At 36.1% G+C, this 17,269-nt stretch overlaps 1 protein-coding gene across 2 annotated transcripts in view; it reads left to right on the top strand.

The window, feature by feature from the left end:
• LOC149223933 (exocyst complex component SEC15A-like) overlaps window positions 1-6,590 on the top strand; it is a 47,350-nt gene extending 40,760 nt beyond the window's left edge. Inside the window, exons 3-4 of one of the 2 annotated variants that reach the window (XR_016249495.1) lie at window positions 6,088-6,159; window positions 6,256-6,590. The gene's annotated coding sequence lies outside the window, so the exon portion shown is untranslated. Of the gene's footprint in view, window positions 1-6,087; window positions 6,160-6,231 lie in introns of both variants that reach the window. The other variant, XR_016249496.1, reaches the window with a different exon arrangement.
• The last annotated feature ends 10,679 nt before the right edge of the window (window positions 6,591-17,269 follow it).

The raw sequence follows: 17,269 nt of genomic DNA, 5'->3' as shown, positions 1-17,269 counted from the left end.
AGCTTTGAAACCTTGTTGGAAAATCAGAAAGGCAGAAAGATTTTCTTAACTTGATAATAGCTTGTGAAATATTTATGCTTTATTATCTTCTTTACATCAAACAACTATCAAAACATAAAAGCACGAAAATCACAATAACAAAGAACATAGTGTGTAGGCTGTCAGCCAAGGCAAAAATCCCTCTCCAAGGGGAAAACCCAACCAAAATTCTCTTTTTCTTGTAGAACCAATTCAAAGTGAGACAACCAAGACCTAAGACCAAGACAACATATTTCCTTCAATCACCAAATCGGCCCTCCAACCAATATTCTTTAAACAAGACAAGGATGTTCAAGTTAACAAGTGATGATCACAAATATTTTGCCCAACCAAAAGCCTCAATCTTCTTAATATAGTATGCAATTTCACCCTGCAACAACTTGGACTTGTGGTAATCCTAGTTACCCATTGCAACTCGCACAAGTGACATAAAACAAAGAATTTTAGGGCTGCTTTTTCTTCGCTTGGGCTCCTTTCTTGCAATGATAAGACCTTCCTTTTTAGCTTTCTTCACACTTTTTAATTGCAGATCGAACCTTAAATGATTAAGAGCACAAGAGGTCGAAGTCTTCACTTATATATAGTCTTGAAGTGTGGACGAATTCCCTTAATGAGGCCGACTTGTCAAGAGGACAGGCCGACTTGGTGGAGGAGGTACAAAATACATTTTTGACACACATAATTTTTCTTTCTTGACATAAAAAATCCCAAGAAGGGTCTAATACGTAATGACAAGGACTATGACTCATGACACAACCCTAGAAGCACTCAATGGTTGCTTTGACCTATAAACATAATAATTTGAGCATGAAACTCATGCTTATAAAAATAATTTTTCTTTGATTTTTATAATAATTTTCTTTTCTTCTCTTTTGCAAATACATAAGAATTACATTATGTCATGAGCCAAACAACAATTATGAAGACCGATACTAGTTACATTTTCAACACTAGGTGCCTGCTTAAGTTCATACAAGGTTTTCTTTAATCTGCAAATGTGATACTTCTTCCCATGAACCTCAAAACCATGAGGTTTTTCTATGTATACTTCTTCCTCACTCACACCATCAAGGAAAGAAGTCTTTACATCCGTCTGATGTAAATTCCAACACATAGAAGAAGCAATAGAAATAATAGATCTAATAGTAATGTACTTGGCAACTCGGGCAAATGTCTCATCATAATCCTCTCCCTCTTTCTGGGAGAATTTTCTAGCCACAAATCTCACCTTGTACTTGTCAACACTGCTATTCATTGCATGCTTAATTTCGTATATCCATTTGGAGTCACTGATTTCCCTTTAGGTCTTGACACAATCTCCCATACGCCATTCTTCATAATAGATTGGTATTCTTCCATCATAGCATCCTTCCAAACTTATAGGCTAGCTGCCTCATAGTTGGAAGGTTCAAAATCAATGAGATTAGTGATCAATGCTTCATATCCAGAACACTTCTCCGGTCTCTTGCTTTCCTTGAAGGTGCCACGTGGAGATGCATGTACTTCTGCTTCTTCTTGATTTCAAGAACAACAATTTGATCCATTGGTTCACTAGGCCCTTCTGGCTCTTCTTGATGATCTACAAGATGTTCTATAGAATTGGAAGGACCCAAATCCTCTTCCTTGGGAGCTTCATGTTCTTTGTCATCATCAGAGTCCATGGGAGCTTCTTTGGACTTCCAATAGTCAACATTCTAATCAAAGGTAATGTCCCTACTAACTCCAACTTGTTGCTGTCCTTGAACATAGATTCTATAGGCCTTTGATGACTCACTGTATCCAACAAATATTCCTTGCTTTCCTAAAGGCTCTAGTTTCTTCCTCTTATCCTTGGGTACATGTATGTAAATTGGGCAACCAAAGATTCTCAAATGTCCAACCTTTGGTTTCTGTCCAGTGAATGCTTCTTCAGCAGTCATATCTTCCAAGATTCGATGAGGACTCCATATTTTGAATATGGAATGTTGTCATGGATGCTTCGCAACATAAGAACATGGGCAAGTCTTGATCATGCATCATTGCCTTGTCAAATTCTTCAATGGACCTATTCTTTCTTTCAACAACTCCTTTTTGTTGTGGATTGTAAGGGACTACCAACTCCCTCTTAATCCCAACTTATTTACAGAAGGCAATGAGTTCGTTGGAAGTGTATTCTCCTCCATTATCTGATCTTTGAATCTTGATTTTCTTTCTTGTCAAGTTCTCTACTTCAGCCTTGAATTCTTGAAATTTGTTTAAGACTTCATCCATGGACTTCATGAAGTAAATCCATGTCTTGTGAGAGAAGTCATCAATAAAAGTTACATAGTACCTAGAGCCTCCTAGAGATTTCATTGGCATTGGACTGCACACATAAGAATGAACTAGATCCAAGATTTCCTTGGACTTACTTTCACTGCTTGGAAAATACCTCTTAACATTCTTCCCAAGTGCATAGCCTTTACATACATCTTCATGCTCCATCTACAATTCTAGAACACCTGAAACCATCTGATTTAAAGCTGGCAAAGCTTTGTAGTGAAGGTGAACATATTTTATGCCATAGTTGACATGGATTAATATCATTATGCACTAATGATTGAGCTGGTTGTTTCAAGAGTCTATAGCATATACAACCTTCCTTACGAACTCTAATTAATCTAGCAGAGCCTATACTTGAGCCCTTGGGCCATGCAAGTTAATTAGTCAATCCAGAAGCAACTAATGGGGAGCTTGATATACCTTACAACCACTAGACTTGATTTGAGCTATGTTGTGAGCTTCATTTCTAGATATATAATTGTGCCCAAAGTAGAACACTGAAATACAACAAAGAGGAAATTAAGATATGTGAAAAAGAACTTGACTTTGGCATTTTATACAATAAAAGGAAAGACCTTAGGCTATGTAGGTATATTGATTCAGATTGGGCAGGTTCTATGGAGGATAGAAAATTAATTTCTGGATATGTATTCAACCTTCGCATAGATGCAGTCACATGGACCAACAAGAAGCAACATGCATAGCCCTTTCAAGGGAGAAGAATATTGAGTAGCAGTGCAAGGAGCATGTGAGGTGGGTTGTCTTAGGAGGATGCTTTCAACCATGAAGATGCAACAGATAGAGTCCGATAGAGCCAATACCCCTATTTTCTGAGAATCAAGGGGTGATCAAACTAGCCAAGATTCCATTCTTCTATGAGTGTACCAAGCATGTTGAGATACATTTTCTATTCATCAAACAACTTGTAAAGGATGGATTTATTGGGCTGCAATACTGTCCCATGGAGGACCAAACAATATTATCATAATCGAACTAGTGATCAAACCGAAAAACTCTTTGAATCAGGAACCAATTTGTACCAGACTGGAACCCGTAAAAAAACTTGACCAAAAAATTGGTCGACCAAAAAAACAAAATATTCAAATTTTAAAGAAAAACATATATATTCATGTGCATCCATATGAATCCAAACCATTTATACACAAATATGCAAAAGTTCTCATTTTTATTGCAAATAAGAGGTGCATATAACCAAAATTGCTTAGTGCAATACATTTTTGAACTAAAAATACATCAACAAAGAGGCTCTAGATGGCCCGCAGTGTAAAAAAGAATCATGCTACAACAAATACCTACATATCATCAAAATCATTGCCTATATTGGGATCTTCATCATTAATATCACGCTTTAAGCATTAAACAAAGATAGAAAAAAGCTTCACATGTCAAATTGAGATTTTGTTTGAGTGATGTGTACATTTTTACGAGGGTCATGATAGAGGAGTTCAACAGTCAATGCCACTAACAACAAGGTACATTGGGGTCATGCTGCTCTTGATTAAATGCTAGTTCCATACCCTCGTATGGGACATAATCCAATGGAAGCATTGCAATCCCCCCAATCCTGAAATATTGAAAACTGTTAAGTCAGCCGGAATTTGAATGAGATTAAAATTCTACTTTCCCCATATAAAATCCAAAGAAGTCAGAACCACTCTCAAACATCCGAGTCAATTAGTGATAACGTTAAAAATGTAAGTTCCTTTTACTTTAAGAATTTAACATTGCCATTAAATTTATAGCAATGGTAGTGCCATAGGCTTGAATATTAGGTTGCCCCACTTAATTTTTATTTTTATTTTTGTTTTTTGTTTTGTTTGTCTGTATTTTTTAGTTGCGTTTGGAACATCCTTGGTTACATTGTACGGAACCAATTGGTTTGGTACAAAACTGGCCGATTCAGTGAAAAAGGGTTGGTTCGGTACCGAACCGGCCATTTTCAGTTCTAGACCTCGAATTGGACCAGCTTGACTGGCTGGACACCCAAACAGGTTGGACCGGCTTGTTTCACTAATTCCAGTCTGGTTCCAATAACATTGGGATCAAATTATAGACATTTTTACCGAGTCATTGGGTTCTGACAAATATGTCAGATTTCAGGATAAGCTTGGTGTGGTTAGTAGATTGATCATTAAGGGAGGCTGTTAAAGTAATATCGGCTTGATCATGGTCAATTAGACATTAGACATGGACATTAATAAAGTCACTTTGACTTTAGATTATTTTACGCTTTATTTCACTTTAGTGTGTTTCTTGGTGTATCCCACATTCATAAAGTGGATTGACTCGACTAGCATGTAGCCATTGATAAGGAGGCTTTCACTCATTTCACTCTCCAGTTTATATTTGTTTTCTTAATGTGCTTAATTTCCATTTATGGTGATAATAACTTCCTACAAAATCTCTCCAGTGCCATTTCATCATGATGAGGCTGTTGCCTTGTTATAGTGCTACTCAAGTCATGCTGTCTAACTAATCTCCACAGATTGAAGGATACCACACCTGCCAATTATCCTGTTTGCAATGACGTCATGTGCTGTAGCAAAGATTTATTAGTACCATTAAGTAAAAAAGAAAATGAAGACCACTTTTTATTCATACATTGTTATGTTTTCCATGGATACCAAAGTAAAACCTGCAAGGAATTTACTGCAAACTTTATCTTTTCTATTCTGTCATATCTGTTTTGATTCTGTTCGCTTATTATACAAAAGAAAATAGGGTTGCCAACAAAAAAATGCAGATGTTGACATGCCATTTGCTGGTTAGGAAGAGCATGTTCTTCCTCTTTTCAATCTTGGTTCTTGTGGTCCCATTTTTGCTGGAAGATTTTGGCCCTTTGCTTTCTCTGGCATGGCTGAGATCACTTTTTGAACTTGATACATTTTGTTAGCATCCATTTGCTCTCATGTTACAATGTTCTTGATTCCAGTAGCATAAATCAATGTCACATGGTTCGGGTTCGAGTTTGGATTCGACAATGATTAGGTTCGGATTGAGTTCAAATGTTTTGATGAGGTTCGTCATTAGGTTCGTCTATATATATTAATTTAAAATGAATTATACGATAAAATAGTAAGAAATCAACATCAGTAAACATCAAAAATGCTATCACAGGCATGGAAACTACAAGGATAAATTACGAGCTTGAGTTGCGACAGGAAGTTACGAGTTTTGGTCTATGGACTTGGTCAATGGCTATGAGGTTCGATGAGGTTCGCCGAACCTCAATTTTTTTTTAAGGTTCGCCAAAATTCGAACCTCAAGGTTAAAGTTCGACGAACCTTGTGACATAGGCATAAATTGCTTGATTTTGTCCGCATGTTCCAATTTTGATGGACTGTCTTGTAACATGCTTGAAGGATAGCTTTTCTTGTCAGGCATCGATTGTATTATATCTGTGAATCAAAAAATGGAAATGGAGTAGTGGGTTTCGAGTATTTAGATATCCCCTATACGTAATGGCATTTGTGCCTATAAACTACTTATTCTTGACCCATCTGATTCGAATGGGTATTCTATGTAACTTATCTTCATTTAAATTACTTGTTCACTTGGTTTAAAGGGAGCTACCCCTACTTACTTTATTTATGGGAGCACATATTTTGTTTAACTTTTTGGATAGCTTGAAAGTTTGAAGTAATGCTGAAGGTTCTACATGACAGAGTGCACAACAGGGTAGAGGAGAATGGGAAAACTTATATCATTATTTTCCTTGTTTCACAGGTTCTATTACATTCTGCTTTTTGACAGGAGCTCTTCATTTTGGCATATTTGATTCATATTTCTGTTACTGTTGTAAGTCTTATTCTGGTCCTTATTACCAGGCTTGTTTTTGCATTGTGAAATTGTATAATCCTCCTTTTTTAGTTATGGATTTATCCTTGGTTGCAGGGACTACAAAGGCATTCAGGTAGCATGCTTAGCTGGTTGATGTATTTAACAAATAACAATATACTGTAAGCTATGGAATATCCAAATTTTTCACAGTTGGGTGCCTTAGGGTTTCTCAACATGTGTTATTTCTTTTAGCTTGAAGTGGTAATCTGAACTGCTTTTATCATTTCTTTGAAATCTCATGGCTTTGTGTCTGTTAAATGTTTTCCCATGCTATTCTTTTGACAAAAGATTCATCTTTCCTTTCTAGATGAGCATGTAACCGGTTACTCCAATATCTTTTTTCCTTGACAACGATATTTCTAACCTACTAAGTTGCTTATTTACTAAAATTCTTCATGGTTTTAGTTTCAATTTTTTTTTATCAGTGTTCTTTCAAGATAGCATATGAACTAGTACCTATAGAAGACTGTATTCTATTTATTTGTATGAAATAGTAAATGACACAATGCAATGCTGTTTCTGCTTGGCCTAATTGCTGGCAGAAGTTTTTGACTTTGTTGTTACTAGTTAGATGTAGATGAACTTTTGGATCCCTTTCATGCTTAGCAAAAGAAGGAAATTGAGGCTCTTATCGGCATTATCAATAGGTTTATTAGGTTGGACAAAATCATATTAGGTAAAATACTGGGTCAAGTTGTTAATACCTGACAAAGAACAAATCATCTGTAGGTTCCTATTTTCATCTCAGAATTGGTCCAGTGTGAAAAACATGTATGTTCCATATAATCAATCATCATGTTAGCCTCCTGTTTTTGTTGAAATGATTGATCGGTGTTCAAAGGACATTGGGAACTCTATATTCATTAATATTTATTGATTAAAAACACATGTTTGGTTGGACTAACTTGATAGCTCGAGAATTTGAAGTAAAAATGAAAAGCCTATATGATAGATATTAGAAACCACAGAATTAAGGTAAAGTACAATGGGAAAAACTACACTGATTCTTTGAGAGTTTCTATTATGTTCTTCCATTTGACAGGAGCTTTTCTTTTTGCATGGTTGATACATTCCGTGTTATCTTTGTTTCTGATGCCAGTTTTGGAATATCATTCAGTTTCGTGGATAAATTGCATTCTTTATCAGTGTGGAAAGATTGCTGATTAATCAGAAAAAAGTTGGAAAAATCGTCTTTTCTTAGTGTTTTCAGATTAATTACCAGGAAAATATCGTAATTTTTTCCTCTTACTGAAAAACTACAATTTTTGTAGTGATAGGAACTGCACCTGAAAATATGATTTTTTTTGCTGATTTTTAAATTTAAATATATAAGAAAACAAAAGAGATATTTTACATTTTTATTACTTGATGTGTTTTTTCCGATTTTCTGAGCTGATGACAACCATTGATATTTTCCCGATTCAGATTGTTTCAGCATTGGTCTATGAACAGGTTCGTTTTAGCAATGTGAAATTGTATTATCCCTTTTAAATTTCACTTCCTGAGTTTAGGTAAATACAAGTTTTTAATGGCAAAAAACATTTGTCATAGTTTTCCCAAAGAGATTTCTTTACATGGAAGACCATCTATGATCATAATACCTATATGTAAGACCGATAAGCAACCATACCATTCTATTGGTTGTTAAGAATTATGTCAATAAAACAGGTCTAGACCTTTATATATAACAAAATTTATATTAAGAAAATGACTTTTCCTGTTGTTGCTTCACATAAGTAACAACTTAAATCAGAACATATTCAGAAGATAATACAATAAGAAGATTTTGTTATCACTAGAATTTATTAATTTCTGTAGGCTTAAAGCATCCTAGTTAGAATTGACTTCCTCCTCTGGTTTGTGGTAGAAAGATCTATCGATCCTATCGATTCACAGAGACTTGAATATTTTTAGGAAGAAATTTAGTGACCCTTGTTGGGATAATTTATTGATTTATTCCAGGGCTGTTTGCTTTTTCTACGCTATGTGGCAGTACGCAATATGTTGTATGGTCATTGCCGTGGTTTTTGAACAATAACATCCCATGGATCCCCTTTTGAACTTTCAGCGATGGTTATAACTCATCAACATCTTCCGTTACTATTTCTAGAAGAGACTTTGGCATGCATATTGTGAAAGTAGGTGAATTGATTCATTAAGGGTGGTCTTGCATAAGTCTATGCGCAACATCATCAGTTGCATTACTCTGGACATCATTATCTCATAGTAATCTACCACTATTTTGTGTTCTTTGTTATGACAATAGTGGGGAGTCCAGGCAAAGCTAGATATATCCTCCATGCAGTAGATTTCTTGACACATGCCTTGAGATATTGAGGGGATTGGGGTTTAACAGTTCTTTGATTGCATCTGTATTTACTTTACATGAAGGAGTGGTCCTAAATTTCTAGGCTGGCCCTGAATTTATTAGCTTCTCTGCAACTATTATTAGTCTGAGAATGCGTCTCTAGTCCTTAGCGAGTTTTTTGCTTCCCATCAGAATCTTCTTATCTCATTATCCTTGTGAAGTTTGCAACTAGGAGGGAGCCATATTGTATTATGGGCTTCTGTATTTCTTTGCCTAATCAACCTTGTGATCTTTGCATGCATACATGTGCTATATTTGAATAAGGGATTTGAAGCTTCTCCTAAGGCCAAATAATAAATTATTAGGCTGTCTGCCTTATAGGAAACCCCTTTAGCATGCTCACAATTGTGCTTAATGAACTTAATTTACCTTCTATTTGGATTGGCATTGTTCTTATGATAGAAACAAATTGATAAATGCTTTGGTCTTCATGAATTAACAAACTATGAAGATCTATAGTGCTACAAATAGTTTAAAAGTTAGATGTAATACATGTGTATGCAATTTGGTCTAATCAAAGGTGGTTTTCATCCTCCACCATTGCTAAGCTAGGATGATTAACTCCTCAAAATTATGTTTTGCATTAATGTGAGCATCATTATATACATGAAGAGGGGTGACCTTTGGGATTCAGATTCCAATGTCTCTTCCCATTCTAACTATTCAAAATTTTCTATTTACATATTTACACAATTTCACCCAATCCTCAGACCTTTGGGATTCAGATTCCGAAGTCTCTTCCCATTCTAACTATTCAAATTTTTCTATTTACCAATTTACACATTTTCACCCAATCCCCGAGGATTGGGTGTTTAACATTCCCCCTCTTAATCTGAAAGGGTGTTTGTGAGTCCAAGCATCATTATGAATCTTTTAAACTTTTCTCTTCTAAATGCTTTGATGAAGATATCTTCAATTTGATAATTTGCGGACCAATGTCGTAGGTGAATAGTCTTGGCCTCTAAATGATGCCAAATCAAATGATACATTGTGTTGATATGTTGGTTCGATCATGGAATTTGGGATTCTTGGCCAATTTAATTGCAGAGTATTGTTGATCACAAGAAGAGTAGAGTTCACTTGTTTCTCTTGCCAATCTTGAAGAATTTTCATGAGCCACACAATTCCTTTGGTTGCTTCTGCAATTACGACATATTTTGCCTTTGTTGTGGAATCTGCTAGAACTGACTATTTGCGTGATCTCTAGGAGACAATTCTTAATCCAAGACTCATAACATAGCCTGAAGTAGACATTCCATTTTATTTCTCTCTATCAAACTCTGAAGTTGAAGTCATCCACTTATGAATATTTGAGTCCAAAATCTTAAGTTCCTTTCAAGTACTTTAGAACTCTTTTTGCAGCAGACCAATGTCTTTCACAAGGCTTTTGCATAAACTTGGAAAGGATTCCAACAACAAATGAAATATCTAGTCTAGCAATGGTGAGGTAGATAACACTTCCCACAAGTTGTCTGTATTTAGTTGCATTCTCAAATTCATTTCCTTTTTTAGATGTGAATTGCAGATTTTGTTCCATTGGAGTGCACAAAGGATTTGATTAAGCCATGCAAAACTTTTTCAACAATTCTCCAATGTACTTTTTTTTTTTTTTTTTTTTGCAAAGGAATTTCTACCTTAGATGTTGGGTCACTTCAATGACCAAGTAGTAATGAAGGTATCCCAAATCTGTCATCTCAAATCCTTTCTTCAATTCTTTCTTTATGGATACAATATAGTTCCCATTGTTCCTTGTTATCAACAAATCATCTACATAAACCACATAATAGACAACAATTTTGCCAACACTCTTGACAAATGAAGTTGCATCATCAAGATTAAAGTGTTTGAAATTTAATTTCAGAAGATGCTCAGGGAAATTTTCATACGAGGTTCGCAGTGCTTGTTTGAGGCCATACAAGGATTTGATGAGTTTGCATACTTCTTTTCTTGCCCCTTCACAATAAAATCTTCTGGTTGGAACATAAAAAACATTTTCTTTCAAGTCTCCATTAAAGAAAGAAGTCCTTACATCCATTTGATGGGCTTTCCATCCACTCTGAGCCGCCAAGGCAAAAAGAGTCAAGATGGTGGTCCATTTTGTTGTGGGGGCATGGGTCTCTTCATAATCAACCCCTTCTTTCTGTGCAAACCTTTTTTCCATGAGCCTTGCTTTGCGTTTGTCAATTGAGCTATCTAATTTATACTTGTTTTGGAAGACCCACTTGTAGCCAATTGGTTTGGTTCTAAATGGAGGGTCCACTAGCTTCCATGTTTCATTCTTTATGAGAGCATCATACTCCTGCGTTTCTTCTTTCCATTCATCATGAGAAGTGATTTCTTTAAAGGAAGTTGGTTCAAATTTGGCAGACATCTTTAATTCATAATCATAAGAAACATCTATATCTTCAATTGAATTAGAATCATCTACATCACCTCCATTTTGTTTGGTGGAACTTCTAATTTCTGCCTTTCCAATCTCATCAAGATGAACACTTTCAAATGTTTTAATGAGACATTTTGAAGGACTCTTTCTGAGATGTTCCAGGTTGCTCCGTTGATTGAGCTGGGGTTGCATCATGATTTAGCCTTCCAATTCTCTCAATCACATCACTCAAAGGGTCTTTTGGATCTAAAGAAGTGGTTGGAACATTATGAGGGGGAGACATTGCTTCAAAAGAAGATTCCTTAGATTGATCCAAGATAGGGATCCCCCTTTTCAAGATGTGGAATCTCATTATCAAATTCATGGTAAGTTTTTGCATGATTGAATCTATCCAACCAATCAAGTTGCCACTCAACAATGTTGTCAGCCTTGGAAGATTAAATAAAAATCACATCTCTAGAAAATATAGACTTCATATTTACCTAATCTTAGATGATATGCTTTGGTGGTATCCAAGTACCCCAAGAAGATGCACTTTCGACTCTTTGCATCAAGCTTTTTCTTTGTTACTTAGGAATGAATGCATAACAGGTGGAACCAAAGATACTGAGATGCCTTGTGGAAAGTGGCGATACCACATTTCATAAGGAGTCTTGTTTTAGAGGGCATGAGATGGACATCTATTTTTGATATATACTACACATAGAATTGCATCAAACTAAAACACCGTCTTTACATTTTTGAAAAACATCATTGAACGAACCATATTTAAGAGTCTTGTTCATTTTTGGAGCTACACCATTTTGTTGATGATTGTATGGAACAACTGTTTGATGTTGAATCCCATGTCGACGAAGATAGTTTTCAAATTCATTAGAACTATATTCTTTTCCATTATTTGTATGAAGAGATGAATACATGATTGTGCATCATTTTCAATCCATGCATGGATGTTTTTGAAAGTTTCAAAAGCTTTTGATTTACTTTTCAATAGGTATGCCCAACACATTTTGGTGTAATCATCAATAAAAGTCATAATATGTTTATTTCCATTTGCAGAAGAAATAGGCATAGGGCCACACAAACTAGAATGAGTCAGTGCAAGCTTTCTATGTGCTCTGGAAGCATATTCATGAAATTATTGTTTGTTATGTTTTTCTAGTATACAAGCATCACATTGCTTCAATTTCCTTAGAATAATTGGCAAACTAGAAACACCATTTCTTTTCAACAAATGAATACTGTCATAATTAAGATTTCAAAATCTTGCATGCCAAAGAATACTAGATGGAAATGTACCTTCGTTGTATAAAGAATTGTACGTAGGGTTTTGTGCATGACAAATGTTCCTTGCAGCTTCAACAATCTTTCTTTCTCTATTCTAGTCATGATAACTGTGTTTTATGATGCTTTTCTTATCTCAACTTTGCCATCAAATTTCTCTATAGTTCGAGAAGGTTGAGTACATCACACAAAAGAAAGTTCCAGGTAATTTAAGCATGATGGTGCCAAGTTCAGATGACTTGAGACTTGACTTGTCTACAAAGTAAACTGCTCCATCTACATTGTCATTGAGGTTTTCAAAGAAGTCTTTTCAGAAGGTCATATGGCAGGTTGCACATGTATTAAGTAGCCATGCATCTTTCCAAGAAGCAAATGAAGTATGAAACAAATCTTAATTACTCCAATATAGCAACGAGAAACAATGTAATGAGCAGATTTATGTGCTTTACCTTTCACTGGATTTGGTGTTTTACCTTTGTTTTCTTTGCATTCTTGCTGGATTCTCTCCCAGGGGATTCTACATGTGGATGCATCATGACCATCTCTATTACAACGAATGCAATGGAGGTTATAATTTTCTCCTTGATGATGTTTACCCCCTGCCTTTGTGATTCTTCCTTCCACGTCCTCTTCTACTACCTTGTCCTCTAGAAGAATCTTGTCACTGATTCTTCTTTCTATGCAAGACACACTACTTTAGGTGTTCGAGAAGCTGTCATCCTCTTCCCAAACACTTTATCCCAATCTACAAACTTCTCCATAAGAGAGCCAAAAGTAATATCCTTGAATTGTGTACTAACTTGCAAAGATTCACGATAGTGCAAGTATCTAAGTCAAAGAGCCTTGACAAAGGTGTTGAGAAATTATAGCTCAGGAGATCTTCTTCCATGTTTTGACGTCTATCATGGTGGGGGACACTAAAGTTCTCTGTCTAGGATGTGACTTTTTCATATAAAGTGATTTATGTAATGAGCAGATTTATGTGCTTTACCTTTCACTGGATTTGGTGTTTTACCTTTGTTTTCTTTGCATTCTTGCTGGATTCTCTCCCAGGGGATTCTACATGTGGATGCATCATGACCATCTCTATTACAACGAATGCAATGGAGGTTATAATTTTCTCCTTGATGATGTTTACCCCCTGCCTTTGTGATTCTTCCTTCCACGTCCTCTTCTACTACCTTGTCCTCTAGAAGAATCTTGTCACTGATTCTTCTTTCTATGCAAGACACACTACTTCTTTAGGTGTTCGAGAAGCTGTCATCCTCTTCCCAAACACTTTATCCCAATCTACAAACTTCTCCACAAGAGAGTCAAAAGTAATATCCTTGAATTGTGTACTAACTTGCAAAGATTCACGATAGTGCAAGTATCTAAGACAAAGAGCCTTGACAAAGGTGTTGAGAAATTATAGCTCAGGAGATCTTCTTCCATGTTTTGACGTCTATCATGGTGGGGGACACTAAAGTTCTCTGTCTAGGATGTGAATTTTTCATATAAAGTGATTTTATATTATAAAAGTGAGTTTTGTATTTTATATTAGAAAAAGTAATTTTTGTAATTAATGACTTAAAAATACATTTAAAGAGAAATTAAATAAATTGTCTTTAATGCGAGATTAAATTCTATCTCTAGATCTAATCTGATATGAGCCACTGAAAAGGTGGTTAGAGAAGTTAGGGTTAAGTCATTAAGAGAAAAAGTATAAAAAAAAACTTTTTATAGAGAAATGCATGTGAGTGATTCACATGAGAGAATGTGAGAGATTCACATGAGAGAGAGAGGGAGAGAGTATTCATGAGTGCATTGAATGTGAGAGAGAAGACCAGAGGAAGTTTTTTTTTGAAGCAGAGATTGAGTGAAAATCAAAGAGAAAAGGGCATAAAAATCCAAGTAAATATTCAACATTAATTGCTACTAAAATGTACGATTGTACAATAGTGTGAAGGGTAGTTTGAGGCATGATTTCCAAGGGAAAACACAGGTTGGATATTCCATATTGTTTTGACAACATGTATAATTTATGTATAGAAATTGAGAAAGATCAAGTTGGAATTTGACCCTACAGTGCAGTACAACCGTACATATGTCTAAGCAATATTGCCATATAAATCAAAGGGAGGAGATTTAGCACATTTTTTGAGGAGGGGCAACATAAGTTAAAGAGATAAGTTGTTGTGTATTGCTAAGTTGTACTGTTGCATTTAATTCTTAAATGCTCAAAGAAATAATAAAAATCTCTTTCTTTGGGTTATTTCCTTGGGGGGTTTATTTCCTGGGCTTTGCTCCAATGCCATTGTGTCAATGAATGCTTGTCTATTGTCATTATTTTTGTGTTGCAAATTACTTAACATTGTATTTATGCTCATAAAATTCAAGTTGTGAGTGTTGAGTGAAATGCATTTGCTTTGAAGTTTTATTGGAGACAAAAATTTGTGTATGCTGAGTATTTGAAAAAAATCAGTATTAAGAGAATTGTTAGTGATTTTGTGTGAAATTTCTACAAAAGGCCATGAGAGAAATATCCATTTTAACTCCAATGGTGTCTACATCATACATGATAACTCTAATCTCTAAGGCTAAGGTCAAGGGGTCATCATCATCTTTCAATTTAAGGTTGAAGAGCTTAATCATCAATTGATCCGCTTCCAATTCTTAGTGTGAGTCATACAATTTTTTTAACTCCTTCAATGCTTCATAAGCATTTATATGACGACTCACCTCTTCGCTTACAAGAGCAACAGTTAGGGCATAAGCCTTATTGTCCTTGGTCTCCTATATGGCGAGCTCTTTGTCTAACACGAGTTTAGCAGGTTCATTGTCACTTTCTCCTTCATAAACACCTTTCCATAAGTCATTAAAGATGAGGGTGTGCCTGATATTTCTAGACCATTCATGGTATTTCTCTTTGCCAGTGAGCACCACACCCATAATGGAGATCAAAGAGTGCATCTTTAAGTAGAACCTTGGGTTAAAGTCTTTGCAATGTATGCTTAAACTCATATAACACATTGAATAAAAACAATCTTAAATATTCTCATTTCCTTTTGTAACAACAATAATAATACATCCTAATTTTCCATAGAAACCCCGCGTGGCTTAATTACAATATGCCACATTAGCATTACACAATACTTAAAAATGTAGCACACAACTCTATATCAGAGGAAACTCTTTGTCTGGCTTGCTTGGGGATGCCCATCATCATATCATCATCTATACAATTTATTCTTTTGTCTTGTTAAGATCTCATCCTTGAACAAATCAATGATAACGATGTACAACTTTTAAATATATTTCAAATTCTCTTTCTCATCTAACAAAGCATTTTACTTGTTTTTATGTTAACTAAGTCTAATGCTTACAAACACATGACACTGTCCTATCATTCCCATTATTCGCCTGAACTAGGCCCCTATTTTGTATGGCCTTGAAAATAAAGAACCTCGCAAAGGAAATGGTTCTTCTCCCGTGAGTCATGACAAATGGTTACAAGAGACCTCAATCCTCTACTACGACAACCAACATTGTGTTGCATGAAAAAAAATTCTACGTGCTTGACATGAAGACAAGTGCTTTAAATCTCACGAGAATAGATTGATTTTTTCGAGTTCGAATTACGTCCCAACCGCAAGCTCTTTTATGAAAACAAAATGTGGCTAATGGTGCGTTGACTGTTCAAATCCTCATGAATGCACATCCTCGCCAACTTGGTCGCGCCCTAGCCTTTCAAGTGTAAGTTTTAACCCCGCACAGAAATTGTTTGCATACGAATTCTAAAAACATAAAATAAACAATGGCGAGAGCATAAAACGTAAAACAAATATACACAAAGATTTTCCCCTGGATCCCAAAACCGAGACTACCAGATTGATTTTTCATTATATTCCTTTCAATGTTACAATACATATATATACATGCCAAAGCATCCATAAACCCCAATCCATTAACCATGGACTAGAACATAACCACAATTCCCTTGACTGGATCTACAAAATACCATGGGCAGAAGACCATCATGCCCAAAACCATGTGTGAAAATCACCCACAAAACCATATTTAGGTCTGACCACCTAATATAGGGTCCAATTTTTTTTCCCCGGGGCATTGCCCCGGACCTTGTAAAGGGGGGCTACCACCCCCCTCAAACCCCCTGACAGGGAGGGCTATCGCCCCCCCTGTGACCCCCCTGCTGCACCCGATGCAACAAACATGAGGGGTATTTTGCCCCCCTGTGACCCCCCGCGCATGGGACTAGTTGAGGAAAGAATATAACACACACTCAACATTCTCCCACTTCTTGTTTTCTTTCCATGGGGGACCACATGGGAGCTTAGTCATTAGTCCACCCCTGCAATGCCCCATTGTTTTTCTACACCAAGAAAAATTCTCAGTGCTCACAGACTTCGTCAATGCATCTGCAACATTCTTCAAAGTGTCCACCTTTACCAACAACATCCTTTTGTCCTCAATCATATCCTTCACAAAGTGATACTGAACATCAATGTGCTTTGTTTTTGAATGATAAGCAGGGCGCTTTGCCAAGAAAATTGCACTTTGGCTGTCACAGTTTATCCTTATAGCTCATTGTATCAATCCCATACTTGAACACAATCTCTACAACCAAATTGCTTCCTTGCTTGCATGAGTGGCTACCATGTATTCTACCGCTGTAGTTGAAAGTGCCACTACAGATTGTCTCTTGCTCATCCAACTGACTGCAGCTCCAAACAGGTTAAATACCTACCCACTTGTAGATATTCTTTGATCCAGATCTCCAGCCCAGTGTGCATCAACAAATCCACAGATGTCCAAAACTCTGTCCAATCCTGGTCTTCCTTGGTAGCACAGTGCACAGTCACTAGTGCCATGCAAATACCTGAAAACTTGCTTCACTATTGTCCAATGATCATTCCATGGTTTTGACATAAACCTGCTCAATACTCCCACTACATGTGCAATATCTGGTCTAGTACAAACCATTGCATATATCAGACTACCGACTGCACTTGCATATGGAATACGGGACATGT

The sequence above is a fragment of the Pinus tabuliformis genome, chromosome Q, assembly GCF_031772625.1.
Source record: "Pinus tabuliformis cultivar Carrire ecotype Pingquan chromosome Q, CPIR1, whole genome shotgun sequence".
NCBI lineage: Eukaryota > Viridiplantae > Streptophyta > Pinopsida > Pinales > Pinaceae > Pinus > Pinus tabuliformis.
This window is presented reverse-complemented; position numbering and strand designations above follow the sequence as displayed.